The 20,564-nt window shown below is 46.3% G+C and overlaps 1 long non-coding RNA gene across 1 annotated transcript; it reads right to left on the bottom strand.

The window, feature by feature from the left end:
* Positions 1–13,770: 13,770 nt before the first annotated feature.
* Positions 13,771–15,219, bottom strand: LOC123117585 (uncharacterized). The gene is made up of 4 exons (XR_006457427.1): positions 14,883–15,219; positions 14,583–14,785; positions 14,304–14,495; positions 13,771–14,213 (listed from the first exon to the last, which is right to left on the bottom strand). It is a non-coding gene; the product is annotated as an uncharacterized lncRNA (long non-coding RNA).
* Positions 15,220–20,564: the final 5,345 nt, after the last annotated feature.

Raw genomic sequence — 20,564 nt, 5'->3', positions numbered from 1 at the left:
CACCTACCCAGCACATCAATGAGAAAATTATGGAGTGCAGCAGTGCGACAGTGTGCATGATACAATCTTGAGGATCGATGGATAATTCCTAGTGCCTCTCACGCCCACGCTATCAAATGCAGATGGGTTAATTATCCTTTTATCCTCGGTGGTGTCCATGTGCTCAGTTTTGCCATCAGATGCGAATTGTGCTCAGTTTTGCCCCTAGGCCGTGCGCACCGACTCGTTCCGTGAACTCTGCCGTCTCCGTCAGGTCAACCTTTTGACTCGGCCCTTACAGGTGGGACCAGGCGGCAGAAACGGCCAATTTTATTCAGACCGTTGCACGCGTGGCTTGTGGGACCCAGCAAAGAGCCGTTGAGCAGAGAGCCGTTGGCAGGTGTGCTATATAAGCGGGTGTTAGATTGTATTTACATGTGTATATTGTAACGTTGTATACCACCTCATTATATATATATAATGATAGGCCACCCCTAGAGGGTTGTGCCTGTTCCCCCCAAAGCCTATTGTCTTACATGGTATCACGCTAGGTTACGTCCGCTTCCGCCTAAAAACCCTAAACCGCCGGCGCCGCCACCGCCGCCGCCGCCGCCACCGCCGCCGCCGTCGCCCGACTGCTATGACGTCCGCCGCTGCGTCCGGCTCCACCGCCACCGGTTTTCTGCCGGCCTCCCTCTCGGCACTTCTCTCGAGGCCGCTGGATGCCGCCTCCCTTCAGGCGCCGATCGGGACACGGAGCGTCGACTCCCTCTTCGCGCTCCCGCCGGCTGCTACTTCGCCCGGGCAGGCACTTGTGGCCCACACCACCGCCGCCCCGTCAACCGCGGCTGTCGCGCCCTCGGCCACTGCACCGCTGGTGGCGGAGGACGTCGCGCTGGCAGGCTTCGCGGCGTCAACCGCGGCCATCGCGCCCTCTGTCACCGCGCCGGCTGCCCCTCCGACTGTCTCCACGGTGTTCTCACCTCAGCCAGTCTCCTCGATGGGATCGCAGCCGCCGCCGCCGTTTCACTTCGGCCATCTCATCACCATCAAGTTGTCGTCAGACAATTACATCTTCTGGCGCGCGCAGGTTCTTCCGCTTCTTGGGAGTCACTACCTGCTTGGCTATGTCGACGGCTCTCTCCCTTGCCCTCCTGCGCTGGTTGACAGCGTGCATGGTCCGGTCTATAATCCGGCTCACCGTGTCTGGACAGGGCAGGATCAGGCGAACCTCTCCTCCATCCAGGGGTCGCTCTCTCCGGCCGTTGCTGGGCTTGTTGTCTTCGCCAAGACGTCCCACGAGGCATGGACTATTCTTGAGCGCTCGTTTGCGGCACAGTCGCAGGCTCGTGTTTCTGGGCTCCGTCGCCAACTTGGGGAGTGTCAGAAGCTTGACTCCACCGCCACCGAGTTCTACAACAAAGTCAAGAGTCTCGCCGACACGCTGGCCTCCATTGGACAGCCCCTCACCGACTCCGAGTTCAACTCGTTTATCGTCAATGGTCTTGATGAGGAGTATGACGCCCTAGTCGAGATCATCAATGAGAGGGGCAACTCCACGCCCATGCCAGCACACGAGGTCTTTTCACGCCTCCTGCTTACTGAGCAACGAGTCGAGACGCGCCGATCCAGGGGCAACGGCGCCCTCTCGGCAAACGCCGCCACCAAGGGTGGTCGCTCCTCTGCTTCATCCAGGGCTCCTTCGGGGCAGTCACCACCACCCGCCTCGGCCCCTCCTCCTGCTGCGACGCTACCAGGGGCTGGCGGTCCACGTGTGTGCCAGCTTTGTGGTCGCGATGGGCACTGGGCCTCGAAGTGTCACAAGCGCTTCCAGCGGGGTTTTCTTGGTCTTGGCAATGACGGGAAGGATACATGCAACTTTGCTCGTCAGGTCGCCATGGCTGATCGTCCGCCGCCGCAGAAGCCACAGGAACACACTCAGTCCTACTCCATTGATCCCCACTGGTACATGGACTCTGGGGCGACAGAGCACCTGACCAGTGAGATGGGGAAGCTTCACACTCGTGAACCCTACCATGGCTCCGACAAGATCCACACCGCCAATGGAGCAGGTATGCACATCTCTCATATTGGTCAAGCATCACTTCTCACTAGACATGCCAATAGGAGTCTTCAACTTCGCAATGTTCTTCGAGTTCCATCTGTGACACGTAATCTTCTTTCAGTTCCTAAACTCACTCGTGATAATAATGTGCTTTGTGAATTTCATCCTTTTGATCTTTTTATTAAGGATCGGGGCACGAGGGACATTCTTCTTAGTGGGCGGCTTTGCCAAGGTCTCTATCGTCTGGAGCATCCTGGCGTCGCTCGCGTCTTCAGTGGAGTTCGGGTATCTCTGTCACAGTGGCATGCTCGTCTTGGTCACCCGGCCACACCTATTGTCCGACATGTTTTGCGTCGTCATGAGCTTCCTAGTGTGTCTAGTAATAAAGATGTAGCAGTCTGTGATGCTTGTCAGCAGGGGAAGAGTCATCAACTTCCTTTTTCGGAGTCCAGTCGTGAGGTGAAACATCCTTTAGAACTTGTGTTTTCAGATGTATGGGGTCCTGCTCAGACTTCTGTTAGTGGTCATAATTATTATATCAGTTTTGTTGATGCTTACAGCCGCTTTACCTGGCTTTATCTTATCAAACGTAAATCTGATGTGTTTGACATTTTTGTTCAGTTCCAAAAACATGTTGAACGCCTTCTCAAGTACAAAATTGTTCATGTTCAGTCGGACTGGGGTGGCGAGTATCGCAACCTCAACTCCTTCTTTCATTCGCTTGGGATCACTCACCGTTTAGCATGTCCACATACACATCAGCAGAATGGTTCAGTAGAACGTAAGCATCGTCACATTGTTGAAGCTGGTCTGACTCTTTTGGCCCATGCATCTGTTCCGTTTCGTTTTTGGAGTGATGCTTTCACCACTGCATGTTTTCTCATCAATCGTACTCCCACTCGTGTTTTGAATATGAAGACTCCCATTGAAGTTCTCCTTAATGAACAACCGGACTACACCTTTCTCAAGGTGTTTGGGTGTGCTTGCTGGCCCCATCTCCGTCCATATAACAAGCGTAAGCTCGGGTTTCGTTCCAAGAAGTGTGTTTTTCTTGGTTATAGCTCTCTTCATAAAGGATACAAATGTCTTCATGTTCCCACTAATCGTGTCTACATCTCTCGGGATGTTGTGTTTGATGAGCATGTTTTTCCCTTTGCCAACCTCCCTGTGTCCACTACCGAGCCACCTGTCATGCATTCATCCTCTGTTGCTTCTGACCAATTTGATGATGTTGCATATTCTCCTCTATTGTTGCCTAACCATGGTGCAGGCACTGGTCGTGGGGCTCGTTTGGAGATTCTGGAAGCGCCATCTTCCTCTTCGTCGCCATCGCCTTCATCCTCGGCACCTTCTGTTGTGCATGAGGAGCACATGGCGCCCCTGCATGGCCTCGGTTTCCGTGCTCATGCACGGCCGATCGACGTCCTGGCCCGGTCGCCTCTGGCTTCTGGGCTGCCTTCGCCATCGTCGCGCCCTGCAACCCCGCCGACTGGGCCGGCCTCCTCGGTCCCCGTCTCGCCCAGGACATCGGGGCAGTCATCACCAGGCCTGGCCTCGCCCGCCCCTGCCTCGCCCAGGGTGTCTGGGCCCTTCTCACCAGGGCCGGCCTCGCCTGCTCTCGCCTCGCCAAGGCCGTCACCGGAGCTGGCCTCGCCCACCCTCGGTTCGCCCATGGCCTCTGAGCCCCTGTCGTCGGGCCAGTCTTCGCCATGCAGCCCGGAGTCGTCTGTCCCGAGCTCGCCTGAGGTGATTCCTGCATCTCCGGCGACCGTCACGTCTCCGTCACCTTCGCCTCCGCCGGCTCCTGCTGCTGCTCTACGTCCACATACGCGCAGTCGGAGTGGCATTTTTCAGCCTAAGCAACGTCATGATGGCACAGTTGCTTGGTTAGCGGCGTGCATGTCTGCTGCTCTCGCAGATCCATCCTCTGAGCCACGCACGTATCAAGCTGCTATGCGCATTCCTCATTGGAGAGAGGCCATGGAGCAGGAGTATCAAGCGCTTCTTCGCAATTAGACATGGACTCTTGTTCCTCCACAATCACGGGTAAATGTCATTGATTCCAAATGGGTTTTCAAAGTGAAGAGGCATTCTGATGGGTCCATTGAGCGCTATAAGGCTCGTCTGGTTGCTCGTGGTTTTCGACAGCGTTTTGGACTTGACTATGAAGACACCTTCAGTCCAGTGGTCAAGCCTACTACCATCAGACTTCTTCTCTCTCTGGCTGTTACTCGAGGTTGGTTTCTTCGTCAGCTTGATGTTCAAAATGCTTTTCTTCATGGTGTCTTGGCGGAGGAGGTTTACATGCGCCAGCCTCCGGGTTTCTCTGATCCGGATCGCCCTGATCATCTCTGTCGTCTGTCCAAGGCAATTTATGGTCTGAAGCAGGCTCCTCGTGCTTGGCATGCTCGTCTTGCAATGGCTCTTCGTGCTCATGGTTTTGCATCATCAACTGCTGACTCCTCATTGTTTCTTCTTCAAAGGCCTGAGGTTACTATGTACTTGTTGGTCTATGTAGATGATATCATTTTGGTCAGCTCCTCTCAGTCGGCTGCTACTGCGCTTGTTCGCTCACTTGGTGCTGATTTTGCGGTCAAGGACCTTAGGAAGCTTCATTACTTTCTTGGTGTGGAGGTTACTTCTCGTGCTGCTGGCCTTGTTATGACGCAGAAGAAGTACTCTCTGGATTTGTTGCAGCGAGCTGGGATGCTTAAGTGCAAACCGACGACTACACCCATGTCTACCACTGATAAGCTCAATGCTGTTGATGGTGTGCTTCTTTCTTCTTCTGATGCGACCGAGTACCGGAGTATTGTTGGTGGGCTCCAGTACTTGACGATCACGCGACCAGACATTTCCTATGCTGTTAACCGAGTCTGCCAGTATCTGCAGTCACCCCGTGACACTCATTGGTCTGCTGTTAAGCGCATTTTGCGCTATATTCGTTTCACGGTGGCTCATGGTTTGCATATTCGGCCGTCTGACTCTGGTTGTCTTTCAGCATATTCTGATGCAGACTGGGCTGGCAATCCGAATGTCAGGCGATCCACGGGGGGTTATGCTATCTTCTTTGGCTCTAACCTGATTGCCTGGAGTGCTCGGAAACAGGCTACTGTCTCGCGTAGCAGTACTGAGGCTGAGTATAAGGCTGTGGCCAATGCCACATCAGAGATTATCTGGGTACAGTCCTTGCTTCAGGAGTTAAGTATACCCCAATCACAGCCTCCTGTTCTTTGGTGTGATAACATCGGTGCTACATACCTTTCTGCAAATCCGGTATTCCATGCCCGAACGAAACACATTGAAGTTGACTATCACTTTGTGCATGAACGTGTCTCTCAGAAGCAACTACAGATCAAGTTTATTTCTTCCAAGGATCAACTTGCTGACATCTTCACCAAGCCATTGCCTTTGCCACAGTTTGAGACTTGCAGGCGCAATCTTACCCTTCTAGATTCATTAGAAAGTGGCTAAGATTGAGGGAGGGTGTTAGATTGTATTTACATGTGTATATTGTAATGTTGTATACCACCTCATTATATATATATATGATAGGCCACCCCTAGAGGGTTGTGCCTGTTCCCCCCAAAGCCTATTGTCTTACAGCGGGCGACAGCGGCGGTGACCACGGCGACAGAGAGCACGGCGGTGACCACGGCGAGAGAGAGAGCACGGCGGCGGGAAGCTAGCTGTGGAGGGCGCGGTGGTGGGAAGCTAGCAGTGGAGGGCGCGGCGGCGTTGAGATCCCCTTCGGCTCCGAGCTCCATGTCTTCCTCAAGCTCCCGCGCCACCTCGCGGATGCAGAGCCGGGCGCGTGTGGACATGCCTGTCTTCGTCTCTCCGCGGTGCCGGGCGGGCGTTGATCAAAGGGTTTCTCAGGCACCGAGGAACCAGAATCGTCCGTTCTACGTGTGCAGCGAGAATGGGGTAAGAATCGGGGCAATTGCACCATTTTCGTCGTCGGGATGTTTGAGCAATGGGTTGATCTGTTTGGTGTTCATGCAGGTGACGTGCTTCTTTCTTTGGGTCGATGCTCTGGCCAAGACTCTGATGAATGAACTGCAAGAAGAGCATGAAGAATGGTTGCGCATGCTGCCACGAATGGCAGTGGCCACACCACGAGCTCCGGAAGAAGAGATGGATGGTGAAGCACGCAACAGAGAGCTAGCTATTGAGCTTAGGATGTTGAAGAAGAAGGTTAGGAAGCTTGAAGATCAAGCACTACCAATACCCATTTGCAAATACTTTTGGGCATTTACAGGTATGGTAATCGCACTGGTTGTAATGCTGAAAATGTATGGAAAGGCATGAATTATGAAGGAATTTGTAATTTTGAAATTGTTTGAGAAATTCACCTAGTTTAAATGTTGGTTAAAGTTGTTTAAATGTTGAAACAAAAAGAGAAGAAGTGACCAACATTTAAATATGTTGGAAAAAAGAGAAGAAACTAGGAATTCAGAAACTTTTGATCAATGAAATGCAGCTCTCTGCTCTGCCTTTCTGTCCAAAAAAAAGGTTGCTCTTGGGCCAAATTCAGAGCGTAGAGCCAAGTGCAGGCTAGACTAATGGGCCAAATGCATCCAATTAGGCCCATTCAGGGGTTTTCTTGCGTATTTTTCTGTTTTCTATTCTGATTTAATTTAGGCAGTAAATCATAATGCTGAAACTTTTTGTGGAAGCTAATTGAATTATTCCGGAGCCAAACAATTAAGGTTAATTTTTTTGGAGCTGTTAATTAATCCAATTCAAATACACCATGATTTAAATCAAAGACTAAAAGGTCATGGAAAATGTGCCTCAGCTCTGGTAGAGGTTTACGCCAGGTGCCAAAATAAATGAACATTTTTTAAGGGCATTACATTGAGAAAAACATAATATGTCTAAAAAAATAAAGGGTGGAAAATGCACAAAAAATTGGTGACTCGAACCCAGGACCGCGTGGTTTTGTGGTGTTTAGGGCCGCGCTGGTAACCGCTAGGACAAATGGCAAGACTTTGACATGGGTAGGGAAGGAAGGTATACATAGTGAGACTGTGATTTTTTTTTAAAAATAGTGAGACCATGAATGTTTGCACACGCGTGAGAGTGGTTTTCCTTTGTTTTGCACTTAAATTTTGAAGGGTTGGAAGGTTGAAAATGTATGTTGCACTACCACATGATTTTGGTCAGAGTGGCACTTGGTTTAGGGTTAGAGTGGCACTTGGTTTAGGATTTAAAGGGAATAAATTTGCATGTTAGTTCATGACTTTTTGTTTGAATGAAACAGAGGGCTTCTCACCCCCTCCGAAAACCACAAGTTCTCGAACTTCATGACTTGTTTAGGGAAGAAATGATAAGTTTGGGCGCGGACATTTTTTAACACACATAATAAGATGGAACACACCGTACCATTACAATAACTTAGATAAGTTCACGGACAGTTCACGGACACATGACGAAACATGACACGACACGACACGACATAGAAAAGCAACAAAATAAAAAACCAAACATGACGAGCTTGACTCCGGGCTTGAACATCTTCATCTTGACCTCCTTCTTCCACCTTGGCCGCGCGCGCCCCTTCAACACCGTCTTCATCTTCACACCTCCTCCTCGTTGTCGTAGGGAAGGGAGTGCATCTGGCCTGGAGCGGGGAAGATGCGCTCGTAGTTGGTGTAGATGTTGTAGATGGTGAAGAAGATGGCCTCGCAGCCGCACCAAAAGACTTGGCCGAGGAGCTCACACGCGTCAAATGGGTTGGTGAAGGTGGCCGTGAGCAGTAGGAGGATGCCGCCGCGGTCACGAACCTCGTTGAGGGTGAACATCCTCGGCGAGCCCCGTGGGAGGTGGGCATAGCCGGCTCTGAGGAAGGCGCCGGTGAGTTCGACGGAACCCCTCCACCTTGAAATAGCCCACACATGGAGCTCCCTCTCCACGAGCACGCCCGGTGGGTAGCCCAGCTCCGGCACCACAGGCGGACGGCTGAATGTCGGCCCGTTGAACTGCATCTTCTTCACTTGGTCTCGCTTGGGGAGGGCTCGGTCGCTTGGGTGTTTGAAGTTGGAGAGGATCGGATCTGGCTTGTGGGTGGGAGAGGAAGAGAGGCACCCCATTTATAGGCCTGTGGGTGGGAGAGGAAGAGAGAAAGGATGAGAACGGTGCGTGTGTGAATCCGGACGCGTGTGTGTATCCGTTACGTTTTGCACACTTAAATTTTTGCACGAAAACGATGCATCTTTGACCGGGCAGTGCATCTGAATCGCTGCCCTGAACCACCTAGCTCGCCTCGCTAGCCTAGCTCGCCTAGCGCGCCTCGCTCGCCTCACTCGCATGCATGCACATCGCCGCCTCCCGCGCATGCGCAAACCAACGTAGCCGCCTCCATGCATGCAAGGCCTGGAAAGGCTGAGACGGGCTATTTACTGCGGTCTCAGGCCCAGACAACGAGACGGCCCAACGGTCCATCCAGCGCGCCCGATATTTGTTAAAAAAACAATCTCCCAGCCAATCAGATTGCATCTCGCGGATCGCCCCCCTCCTCCCCGCAGATTCCTTCTAGGAGGGTTAGATCGACGGCCCTTGATCGCCGCTAGGGTTAGATGAACGGTCCTTATTCAGCGCTAGGGTTAGCGGGGTTTGGGAGGGGTTTGGAGCAGTCAAAGCTATGTTTGACCAGATTTCAAATGAGCATAATAAATTAAATAAAAATCGGAAAAATGAAAAACCTACGCACATAGTCTTCTTATGTCATATACTAACGATTTAAGTTGATAAACAAGCTTTACATACATTTAAATGATAAGTTCATGTGTATTGTGATATCTCGAGTATCTCAAACTCTCTTGTATGAAGTGAAGAGAAGTGTTTTGGGGAAATGAACATGAAAATTTCAAAAAACTCACCACAGCTTCATTTTGGAGTGACTAAGAAGGATCCAGGCTTAGTTTTTCATTTTGATGTTTTACACTTGTTTAAATCTTGGTCAAAGTTAAGTTTGACCAGAATTCAAATGAGCAAAACAAATTTAAAAAAAAATCAGAAAATGGAAAAACTAGCGCACATAGTCTGTACATATAGAATATATGTGTAGGAAAGTTATTTGGCTGATTTAGATAAGGTTAAAAAAAACTTGCTTAGAAATGAGGCCGTTTACCCTACCTTTGGACCCCTCTTTTTAGCACATTTTTCATGAAAATTTCAAAAACCTCACCACAACTTCATTTTGGATTGACTAAGAAGTATCCAGGCTTAGTTTTTCATTTTTGATGTTTTAGACTTGCTTAAATCTTGGTCAAAGTTAGGTTTGACCAGAATTTAAATGAGCAAAACAAAATTCAAAAAAATCAAAAAAAGGAAAAACCATGTGCTCATTCAAACATCATCCAACAGATATTTAAACATCATGTCAAACATACTTCTAACATAGGTCCAACATCATCCAACAGAAATACAACATGTCAAGTGATAAATGTTTCATAATACAACATCATTCCTTATTCATAATGTTTCATAATTGTTCATAGATAGCGTTGGGGCTTCTGTCTGTTCCTTGAGCTTCTTGCCATCACTTTGCTCCTCGTGCACCTTGTGCTCATTGTTTCTTCTCTTCTTCTCTTGGTTGTCGGTACCTTGCGCGTCTTCTTCAAACCTACCATAGAGCTGTGCAAAACATAAAGGGTCCAAACATAAACGGTAATGAGATCGTGTCAAGTGATAGATGTACAGTAGTATTTGACCCTTGCAAGATTTACATACCTAGCAGAACTCACAACAACAGAAGGTTGGTCACCATTTGGAGCCTCACTTGGATCATCATTTGGAGCCTCACTTGGATCACCATGATCACCATTTAGAGCCTCACTTGGATCACCATTTGGAGCCTCACTTGGATCATCATTTGGAGCCTCACTTGGATCACCATGATCACCATTTAGAGCCTCACTTGGATCACCATTTGGAGCCTCACTTGAATCATTATTTGGAGGATATTTTGGATCATCGTCAAAATCATGCGGCTGTTGACCATCATCATTTGGAACCTCGTCAAAATCCTCATCTGATGCAACCGGCTGTTGACCATCATTTTCATCATCTGTTGAGGCAACCGGCTGCTGACCAACATTTTCATCGAAGCCTTCATCGAAACTCTCTCCGAATGCTGGATCTACTGTGTTATCACAATACTTACCGAAATGACCAGACCCACCACATCTTGTGCACTTACGCTTCCTCACTCCAAGTCCAGCTCCTTCGCTGCGAGGTCTGATTCGACTCTTCCTTGGTCTACCTACTGCTCTCTTCAGAACTGGAGCGCAAAGCTTGAATCCAGGGTCCACCATTTCCCATTGTTGTTTTCCCTCCATAGAAGGCAAGGCATAAGCATATGTGGCTTTGAACCTTGCAACAGAGTAGTAATCATGCACATACTGCTGTATGTTCCCTGCTGGACCTGGGAGAGAAGTGATGAAAAACAAGGCATGAATGCATGGCAACCCAGTTATCTGCCATTGCCTACAACTGCAAGTTCTAGCTTCTAAATCCACTGGATATCTCCATTCCCTCTTCTCTTTATCCAAATATGATATCTCTGCTGTGGTACCCGAGCAAAGCGTCATGTTCATTTCCAAGCCTGTTGTCTTCTGCTTCAGTTCATTCATCACAGCAGGGATGATAATGTGGCCCATGAATTTTGCCTCGGCTATTCCTGCATGATAATGAAATTTCTGCATGTATTCTATCCTTATCCTGTCAAGCAAATCCACCACATAATGACCCTTTAGTTTCCGGATCGTTGAGTTGAAAGACTCTGCTAGATTATTGTGCACATAGTCAACTTTGCTCACTTCACTGAATTGGCTTCTGTCCCATAACTTGGAGTGGTGTGTTTCCAAGTATTCTTTCACTTTGGGATTCATGTATAACTGCCTCAAGTGGTAGTTGTGCTTCTTCACACTGCATGTCAAAGATGCTAGCCATAAATTATCGGTATACACCTTTCCTTTGAATTTCTTCATGAAATTTGCAGCAAGGTGACGCATGCATTCCCTATGCTCTACTCTAGGGAACACATTATCCACGGCCACTTCTAAACCTTTGCAGGCATATGTATGAATGACCAACCCATTGGGATGTGCAATCGCCCGGCGGAGATTATGCAAAAACCAAGTCCAGCTCTCCTCAGACTCTGTCTCCAGCACACCATAGGTAACTGGAAATACAAAACTATGTGCATCAACTGCACAAGCTGCTACTAACTGTCCTTTAAACCTCCCTGTGAGAAAAGTGGCATCAATAGCCAAATAAGGCCTGCAGCCTGCCAAAAAACCCCGGCGACAAGCCTCAAAGCAGACAAAAACCCTTCTAAAGCATTCCTTGGTCTTTGTCACTCCCCTGAATGTGTACTCCACGGTGTGGTGATCAATATCTACAATACTACCTGGGCTTGTCCTCTCCACTTCACCTTTGAATGAATACAACAATTGAAAACTTTCCTGCCAGTTACCATAAATAGAATCCATAGCATGTTATTTACCATTGAACAACCTCATGTATGGTAAATCTATCTTGAACTTATCTTTGATGTTCTTCTGCAATTCCTTTGGACCCACTTGCTGGTTTTCTTTCACCCACTTTTTTACTTCTTCTGCCACCCATCTTGACTTGGCTCTACTGATTATATCCTTCCTAAGGGTTGATTCCTGGCATGTGTGCTTAAAAGGGTTCACTTTGACCTGAACATTAGTGCTATTCCGCATTTTAGATGCAAGCAGCCTCCATGGACAACCCTCAGTCGGACACTGCACTCTGTAACGTACTTGATCGCTCTTGTCAACTTTGAAAGTACGTTCTACCTTGATGCAGTATGTCACAAGTGCATTTCTACACTCATTCATGGATGCAAAACTGTACCTTCTTCCATTTGAGGGTTCAAAGGGTCCCATTCAACAGCTGCAAGGTCTTCGTCCTCACCCATCGTGTCATCATCCACACGGACTGCATTCTGAGCCTCATCTTGGTTTTCAGCCCGAGGTGCCCGTCGTAAATTCTGAATAACATCAGAATATAACTTCTCTTCATCAACCCCAAAATTGTAGCCATTAGGCTCCACTTCAAGGGGGACCCTACTGCTGTTGCCCACACTTGTCGAGCCACCACATCGCCGTGCACCAACTGAACTGTTCTGGCTAGAGATGCCATTACGACGACTTGATTCTCCCCGAGATGTTGCACCCGCCATCCTAGGTCCAAATGCCTGCTCAAGCACATCAACTTGCAGCCTCACATGAAAATTATATTTCTCTTTATGCCTAACAAACATGGTAGCTAGCTCTTCATCATTACTAACTGTCACCCAATTCTTTTCCCCATCATAGTATTTGTATACCACTTCATCAAGCAAACCCCAAGGATATTGGCTACAAATTACCTCCCCAAATTGTCTGAAACTCCAATTACTAGCCATTGGCAACCGATAATCAAAATCTCCTTGGTATTTCTTCTTATCCTTTGCATCGAACATGTACCGGTCCCTTCTAATGTGCACCATGAAAGCAAACCGCAACTCCATCCTAACCGGCGAAAAACAGAGACGCAATCAGCACACTAATTGGGCAAACCTACTCGAATCGAGTGTTCAAATGCACAACTAAGCTCAATCTAAACAAGAGGCGAGACTTACCCCTCGGGAACCCAGTCGTGGACGCGGCGGATCTCCGGCCCGATGCCTGCCTCGCCAAATACTCCGGGGTCGCCGCTGCTCACCACTTTGCCCTAGGGTTCTTCCTCCTAGTTCAAATAGCTCCAGCAGCCCCCCACATTCGAGCGCTCCGGCCGGGCGCACGGAAGGAGGCCGCGCCGCGAATCGAGCAGGTGGCGGGCGCCCCACCCGTGGCGTCGCAGGAAGGTGGTGGGCGTCACAATGAGCCGTGGAGCGTAGGCGCAGGGAGGTAGCGGCGGAGCAGGCCGTGCAGCTGGTGGCGGGGCAGGTGCTGGCCGCGGCGCAGGTGGCGGCGGCGGCGGCGCAGGACAGCCGGCCGGGCGGATGGGTGTGAGCTAGAATGATTTGGGGATTTAGTTGCACGGGCCTACATGTCAGCTCCGGACACATGTCCACGCGGTCCCACGTGTAAGCTCCGGACCCACAACTACTAACGCCGGCGGACGGAATGGACTCAAATATGGCCGTTTGGCCTCGTCGTAGTTGCTGTGCTCAGACTAGGGGCAAAACTGAGGACAATTTGCATCTGAGGGCAAAAGGATAATTCACCCAATGCAGATCCGGACATTTGGATAAAATACCACAAATAATGCACAGAGACGATTGGATAAGGAACATGCTATTCTTCTGTTGTTGCTTACAAAGCCTAGCTTGCTCTGTATAAAGGACTTGAGTCGTAGCATTGGCATGGTATCATGTATACTAGATCATGGATGGCGCGCGTTGCAGCGCCCGTCTTTTTTGTCGATTAAATGATAAGAAATTGGATATTGGTTACAGAAAATCATTATAGTTTCACCACCTTTAACATTTAACATCACGTAAGCCCAGCAAGTTGTGCACAATTCTAGCAGACATGCAAAAGCAGATATTCAGTTTTCTACTGAATTTACAATTGATGCAGCCAATGAAACATACCTCTTAGCAAAGTAAGTAATTCTATTTTCATAGACGTTATCAACTCACATATTGTTATATTTCCTCATTGCTTCATCATGCCTTGCAAAAATAACCAGAGCTGTTCCCAGGAGTAAAAGGCAATGACATGGTGCTATGGTGTAGAAGAGATTAATTTGGTTTTTGGAAAGAACGTTCAGTGTTAACTGCTTGAGAGATTTCTTCACTATCAATTCGTCCCGACAAAACTTTATCCAATGTTATCATGGTCCAAAATTTTATCTCACGCCTTCAGAGAGCATCAACATCAGTAAGCAATTAATTAGAACAGGGTTATTGATATGCCCAGAATATCATACATCTCTGACTTGCCCACCATGAAGACTGTCTTCCTGATCAAGTAGTACTAATTCAAAAGCCTCATAAGTAAATGGAAATGGACAAGATGTATATAAGCTTTTATTTCCATCATATGCAGGAAGACGCCCACCTAAACATGATTGCCCATACAGCCTTGCAAATTGTATCATGACAATTGATGCCAGATGAAGTAGGTTTAGGATGTATAAATACCTGTAAGATATAGTACAAACAAATTATAGTTGTGATGATAAAAAATAAAATCATACAATATGATAAATTTGTCATGAAAAACGTCTTTACATGATATCGGCAAAGAGTTTCATTATAAGTGAATAGTGTAAAATAGTTTGCCTTCACACTATTGCTTTCACCAGCGGAAATACGAGCACATACATATATGTAAATCAACCAAGAATACAGTCATGGTAAGAAAGAGCGGCACACATATCCTCTTCCTCCTTGCATCCTCGACATTACCGTCCTACCTAGGCGCTGAAAAAGATGAAAAGGAGGGAACTGAATTAGAAAGGGATACATGGCTAAGAGATAAAGACGTGAAGAGACAGGGTTAGTATTTACCTTTTCGATGTGTACTGTTACTCTTGCGCCGACGAGGTTGCTAGTGTAGTGGTCGCCCCCGCCTCCTCCTCTTGCACCAGCGAGACACCGTGGCTTCATCCTGCGCATCCACCTTTGTATCCTTGAGCCGTTTGCACCGCCTCCTTGTACTAATTGCCCGCCTACACCATAACTAAGGCTCTCTCGATCGGCATCGCCACCTCCTTGATTCAGGGACAGACAACAAAAAGAACAGCCGGGATTAGCACTATCAATTTCAAGGAAGGAGGGAGGGGAATCAAAGTGTAGGGTTACACTTACGATGAACTGTTACTCGATGAAGACCATCAGCCTTAATCCTTGCGCCGCCGGCGGTTCTGCACTCGATCCCATTGCGCGCTAGGGCGCCTCGGCTGGACCCGAATCACCTGCCTCCGCTCGACACCGTCGACGCTCGAGCGCATCGGTTGCATCCGAATCCTTCTCTTGATCCCAGCGCACGGATGGACTCGATCCATCCCTCACCTCAGCCGTAGCGGTGCTCGAATCCGGACTGGATCGATCGGCTCCTCTCTGCGTCTCGAATCCAGAGTGGATAGATTCGATGCGGTCGCTCCGCTGCGCCTCGATCGGGAATAGATTTTTTCTTTTTGAGAAAACAGAATCGACGGGGGATGGATTTCACGCAGTCGCTACTATGCCTTGCAAGCCCATCAGTGGACCTCGCTGGAACTTAATGGGCTGGCGGCTCATGACGGCCCAATGCACCAGAGGCGTCTGTTTCGGCCCGTGGAGCAGTAGCCCAGAGGACAGCTGGGCCATATTAGCCACACTGCGAAGCAGATCGCTTTTTCACATTAAATCTGATGGCCAGGAACTCCCAGATCAATAAAACGGACGGCCGAAAACCCAAATCGCTGTGAGGGTAGAGATTAGGTGCGGTTATACTGTCCTTAGTATCCTCCACTAGGTGAATAGCTAAGAATCCCTTAATTGTGAGCTTGGTCTTCGGTAGGTCTGAGGCACTTTAAACAAACATTGAATTTCTAAACCTTTTTTCAAGTTCCGACCTCTGCATCAAGATGACGCATCTACCGAACACACAGCTTATTATATTGTTACAAATTTCATGGAAAATAAAGTCGGACAGCTAATGTTTCGTCCTTTTTTTAGGATAGCTAATGTTTCATCCTTGAGCGGTAGATCCAACATTATCTTATCCGGTTGTCACGTTGCATTGCACAAATTAGTGCCCTGCTTAAGCAGCGTGAGAGTGAGAGGCTGCCTGTGAGACAACCTCCACTGCATGGATCTCCAAACAGACACAATTTCACATGAAACAAATATAGCAACAATACTTGCAAAAGAAAACACCCTTCTAAATTTTCCTCAATAAAGCATTACAACAATACTTAGCAAACAAACATTACTTATTAGTCCTCGGTCCGAGGGAAAATGCGTGTGATATGTACGATCAGAAATGTTGGAAAATATTAAGTATCGTTGTCACTATTGAAGTGTTATTTAGCCAACATTGATAAATGAAATTGGTATTAGTAGATAAAAATATTTTTACTTGAAGCGACATGTTTCGATGTAGGGATCGTGTCGATATCCACAAGTAAGTACACTTGCAATTAGTGAGTTTGATATAAACCCACACAGGTAGAGACACATAATTTAGAAGATCACTGCTTCACTAAGATACACTCTAAGCACCTCTTTTGCACTTTTCTGAATTATTAATTTCATGCCGCTGGTCTAAAAGAAAAAACAATTTGTGCATCATATGGTCAAAGCTCAAGAATTGTCCCGTTGTTGGGTTTCAAAGTCCCTTTGTGCGGAAGAGAGAGTGAGGTGGGTTGGTGGGGTGAGAGAGTAATGTAGAATAGTAATTAAAACCAAAGGAACATAATGTGGATGTCTATAGTTCTCAACACTTGTAATTTTTCATACTCCCTTCGATCGAAGGGAGTAGTGATGCTTTTTGATGGTTCACATAAATAAATTAGAAATTTTGGAAGAACACATAATGAGTATGTAGAGATGTATAGAAAGAGTGTGTTGTGGTACTTAAGGATAACACTATATTGAAATTGATAACCACAATCCTATAATTTAAAATGGTGCTACTGAAAAAGTTCTAATGAGAAGAAGGCTTCCATATTTCACATGAGCGGTGACTCACACCTAGTAGATTTATTACTCACTCCACACTTTTGTACCATGATGCCGTCTGTGTTGCTTCTCGTGAACCATCAAGAAAAAGAAATGCCATCTTTTTCTCTCACCATCCTATCCTCATTCTCACTGGCATGAACTAGTCTCCACCAGTAACCATTCCAACCCATACAACAAAATAAAAGATCACACCATGACTTCCTCAAGATGGCATAAGAGTGTCACATACATCACAGCCCGAGTAGGAGCAACGATCATCAAAGCAAGCGGTGCGAGGGGCTGATGCTGCAAAGTAAGGAGGCAATGCCAACAACTAGAACCAATTTGTGCACATTGTAATTTTGGTGATGGATTGTTAATTCCTGGCAGATGGATTTGTCGTACTTGGAGTTTCAGAGCCAGACAGCCAGTACATATCCAGTGAAGTGCCACGGGACACAAACATGATGACGCCATGCAGTCCTTGATTAGTGTTAATCCATGAGTTCATGTAACTGGGGTTGGTTTGTGTGGTTCCGGCATCTTGGATACTGGTTGCTCGTTTAGATTATTGTTAAATCTTGAGATGATGTTACCTGATAAAAATTGAGGGAAACAACAGGACTCTGTTGCATGTTACCTGATAATCACACTTGATGGATACACTTAGCTTTGTTAATGTACACTTAGAATTGGTGGCTGTTAGGAAACGTAGTAGCAAATGCAAAAAAGCGCCTTACGAATACCCAGGAACAATAGAAAGATGCATAAACGGTTTGGATCACGGTCGTTACCAACTCCGGAGTGCAGCGGAACTAAACGAGACGGTGTAGATTGTATCTGGAGTCCCTCGGACCATCGATGATGATCCCGTGAACTTCCCTCGAATGATCCCTCAAACGGAAGAATGAAAGCATGCCCTCCATACTTGGGTGTAAGCGTACGGTCTTCACGATCTAGCAGCGCTTCTGCATCCAGAGCTAATCATCGTCGAAGAATTAGAGGGAGGGGATTAGAACCACACTGGGCTTCCAATTATGATGATTAGAGAAAGTATATTTAGCTCTAATTAGATCAAGTAGGATCAACTAGAAGTAGAACTAGATGAACTAGAAGAGCTAGAGGTATATCCCAAACGGTAAAATCCTCTCTCAGGAGAGGCTGCCACCAAGGAGAGAAATCCCATACTTTGTGCGCCGGTCAAGGGAGGGGAGGAGGATCCCCCCCCCACACACACCAATTTGACATCCCCACTTGGAAAAGTGAGGAGCCTTTCCTGTTGGGCCATGGTAGCCAATTATTCCTTCCACCACTTGGCCTTTTAAACCCCATTGATATTAAATTAAATATAAAAGCCTTCTAACAATTACTCTAGACTTTTATTATTAATTTAACATATCCAGAAACATTTTCCACCTATATTATTTATTGATAATACATGGTATTGCTCTATAAACTCCGAAACCATACCGGTGACCTCGAAACGCTTCCAGTTCCTCTTGAAACTATTTCGAATATTAATGAAACAATTCCACAAAAAATCCTTGATACTCTCATCCTACTAACACTCAGCAGATCGTGATTATCTTAAACCTGTGACCCCGTAGGTTCGGTAAATCATAGACATGAACGAAACTCCTTTGTTCAATGACCGATAGCGGAATCGTGGACGTCCATATCGATCCCTATTATTACATGAATAACATTGAGTGTACCTTTGGTTATCGTGTGATGTTCCATTTGCTTCGCGATACTTTACAAAATGCGAGGTGAGATATATTGGTATCCTTGAGTCATACACATGCTCATTATACCGGTCTCTTGGGAGATCTACTATGAAAGATAGTAGACGAGACCTACTACAGTTATGACTCAGAGCTAACTTGGGAGGAGAAGAATTCTCTTGTCTCCTTTTGTTAATGATGTTTCGACTTTTAAGATCATTCGTGGAGCTGGCCAAAAAATTATAGTAGATACATACCACTAGTCCACGAGTTGAGCGATGGCAACATTCATGCAAATATCATGGTAAGATTTTTTTATTATTCTGTCACTAGTCCATCTTTTTCATACATTCTTCTTAAGTAAACTACATTGCTAACTACATTACTATTATGTTCTTCAACAAAAGCTCCCGAATGATGTTGTGCCTCCACTGATGTATGTCGAAGGTGATATGACAATTGTTAGTGTACGACCATGGACGGGAGCTTTCGAATGCGCATACCCGACTTCCCAAATAGATGGAGGCCTCAAAATCAAAGGATTTAGAAAAATAGTGACTGAGCGCAACCCACAAATTGGAGCGCAACCCATAATGGAGATGGAGGTTTTTTTTTCCTGTTTTATTCTATTTTACCTAAGAGAGAGGAGTAGGTCCTAGTACTTGTCATGTGCTAGGACGTTATTTACCTAGGATGATAACAATTAGCTAGTAGTGGTTAACTTATGATGATCATTATGGTGAGACATCATTATATCACTACGATGATGATGAGTTGTTATATCACTACAACGATGATGAGTTGTTATATCATTTCTACTGTATAAAAATTTGTATAAATGTGTATAAATATAGTATAAATATGCATAAATAAAATACACAGGTATAGCGCAGGGCCTACCCAATGCTACTACTAGTTAGCTGCAGCATGCTAGCAGTAGCGTGGGTCACCTGCTACTGCTCGGCCTTTAACCAGCGCTACTACTGGGGTTTTCCCTAGTAGTGTATGCCCAAGCATAGGTGCACTGGAAACATACCAATGGGGATTCCTAACTCCCTGAGAATGTCTTGCTCCTTTGCTGTTCCATTAGTCGTTCCTGTCATTGTTCTCTAATTTTTTCATGTTATTTACTTAAAAGTTTGTTCCACTACTCAATCACAATTTGTTTCCGCCCTCATTTTGCTTTAATTCTAGAATTATCTATAGGCATAAAAATATATAATTCACTATAAGAAGCAAATGTCTGATTCCTATGCTCCCTGTGGGATCGATACTCTTACTTCGAAAAGTTTACAACTAAACCGTGTGCACTTGCAGACCATCAAATACTTTGCAAAAGAACATTGAACTAATGCTCTCTCAGGGGGTAAATGCACTCGACTTTAGGATTTAAAGATAAAGAATTATTAGGTTTTGCCGTCACTAAGGCCAACATCAGTGGTTGACATTACTATTACCTGATCCATTATTGTATTTTAAGCAACATGTTTTAATTTAGATATCATGTCGATATAAAAAAGAATTGTACATCTGATCAAAGAATATGATATAACCCACACATGCACAGACATATAATTTATATTAATATTTCCTAAGATGTACTCCTTGAACCTGATTTGTACTTACTAAAACAAAGAGTCTCTCATTTGCACTAAAAATCATTGTTGAGAATATCATTAATTGGTAGCTGCTCGGTTGACTGGCGAGTAAGGGATTAACGGGCTAGTCAGCCATTTAATCAATTAATCAGATGATTTATCACTTTATCGGTTACTCAGTGACCCTAAAAGTAAGGATTAATTGGCAAATTAATTGATTAATCTGACAAATTCTTAAACAGGGCTTAAAATCAAGATCTAGATGACAAAGCCACCAAACTTAGTTCTCTCGGACGACATTGCATTCACATCAAATATCTTAATACCGACATAGTTTACCAAGCATAATGCAATGATCCATAAGTTCACGGCAAACAAACGTTTCAAAAGACTCCCATACTAGTAAAAGCAAAACATTTTGAAGTTTCACCATTAGCACTTTTTTACCCAAATTGATAGGCATGCGCCTTTCTACATGATACAGTGGGTATTAACTCCATAGTTTAAAAAACCAAACCGGT

Source organism: Triticum aestivum, chromosome 5B, assembly GCF_018294505.1.
Source record: "Triticum aestivum cultivar Chinese Spring chromosome 5B, IWGSC CS RefSeq v2.1, whole genome shotgun sequence".
NCBI lineage: Eukaryota > Viridiplantae > Streptophyta > Magnoliopsida > Poales > Poaceae > Triticum > Triticum aestivum.
The sequence above is the reverse complement of the archived record's forward strand: the minus strand, read 5'-3'. Positions and strand labels throughout refer to the sequence as shown.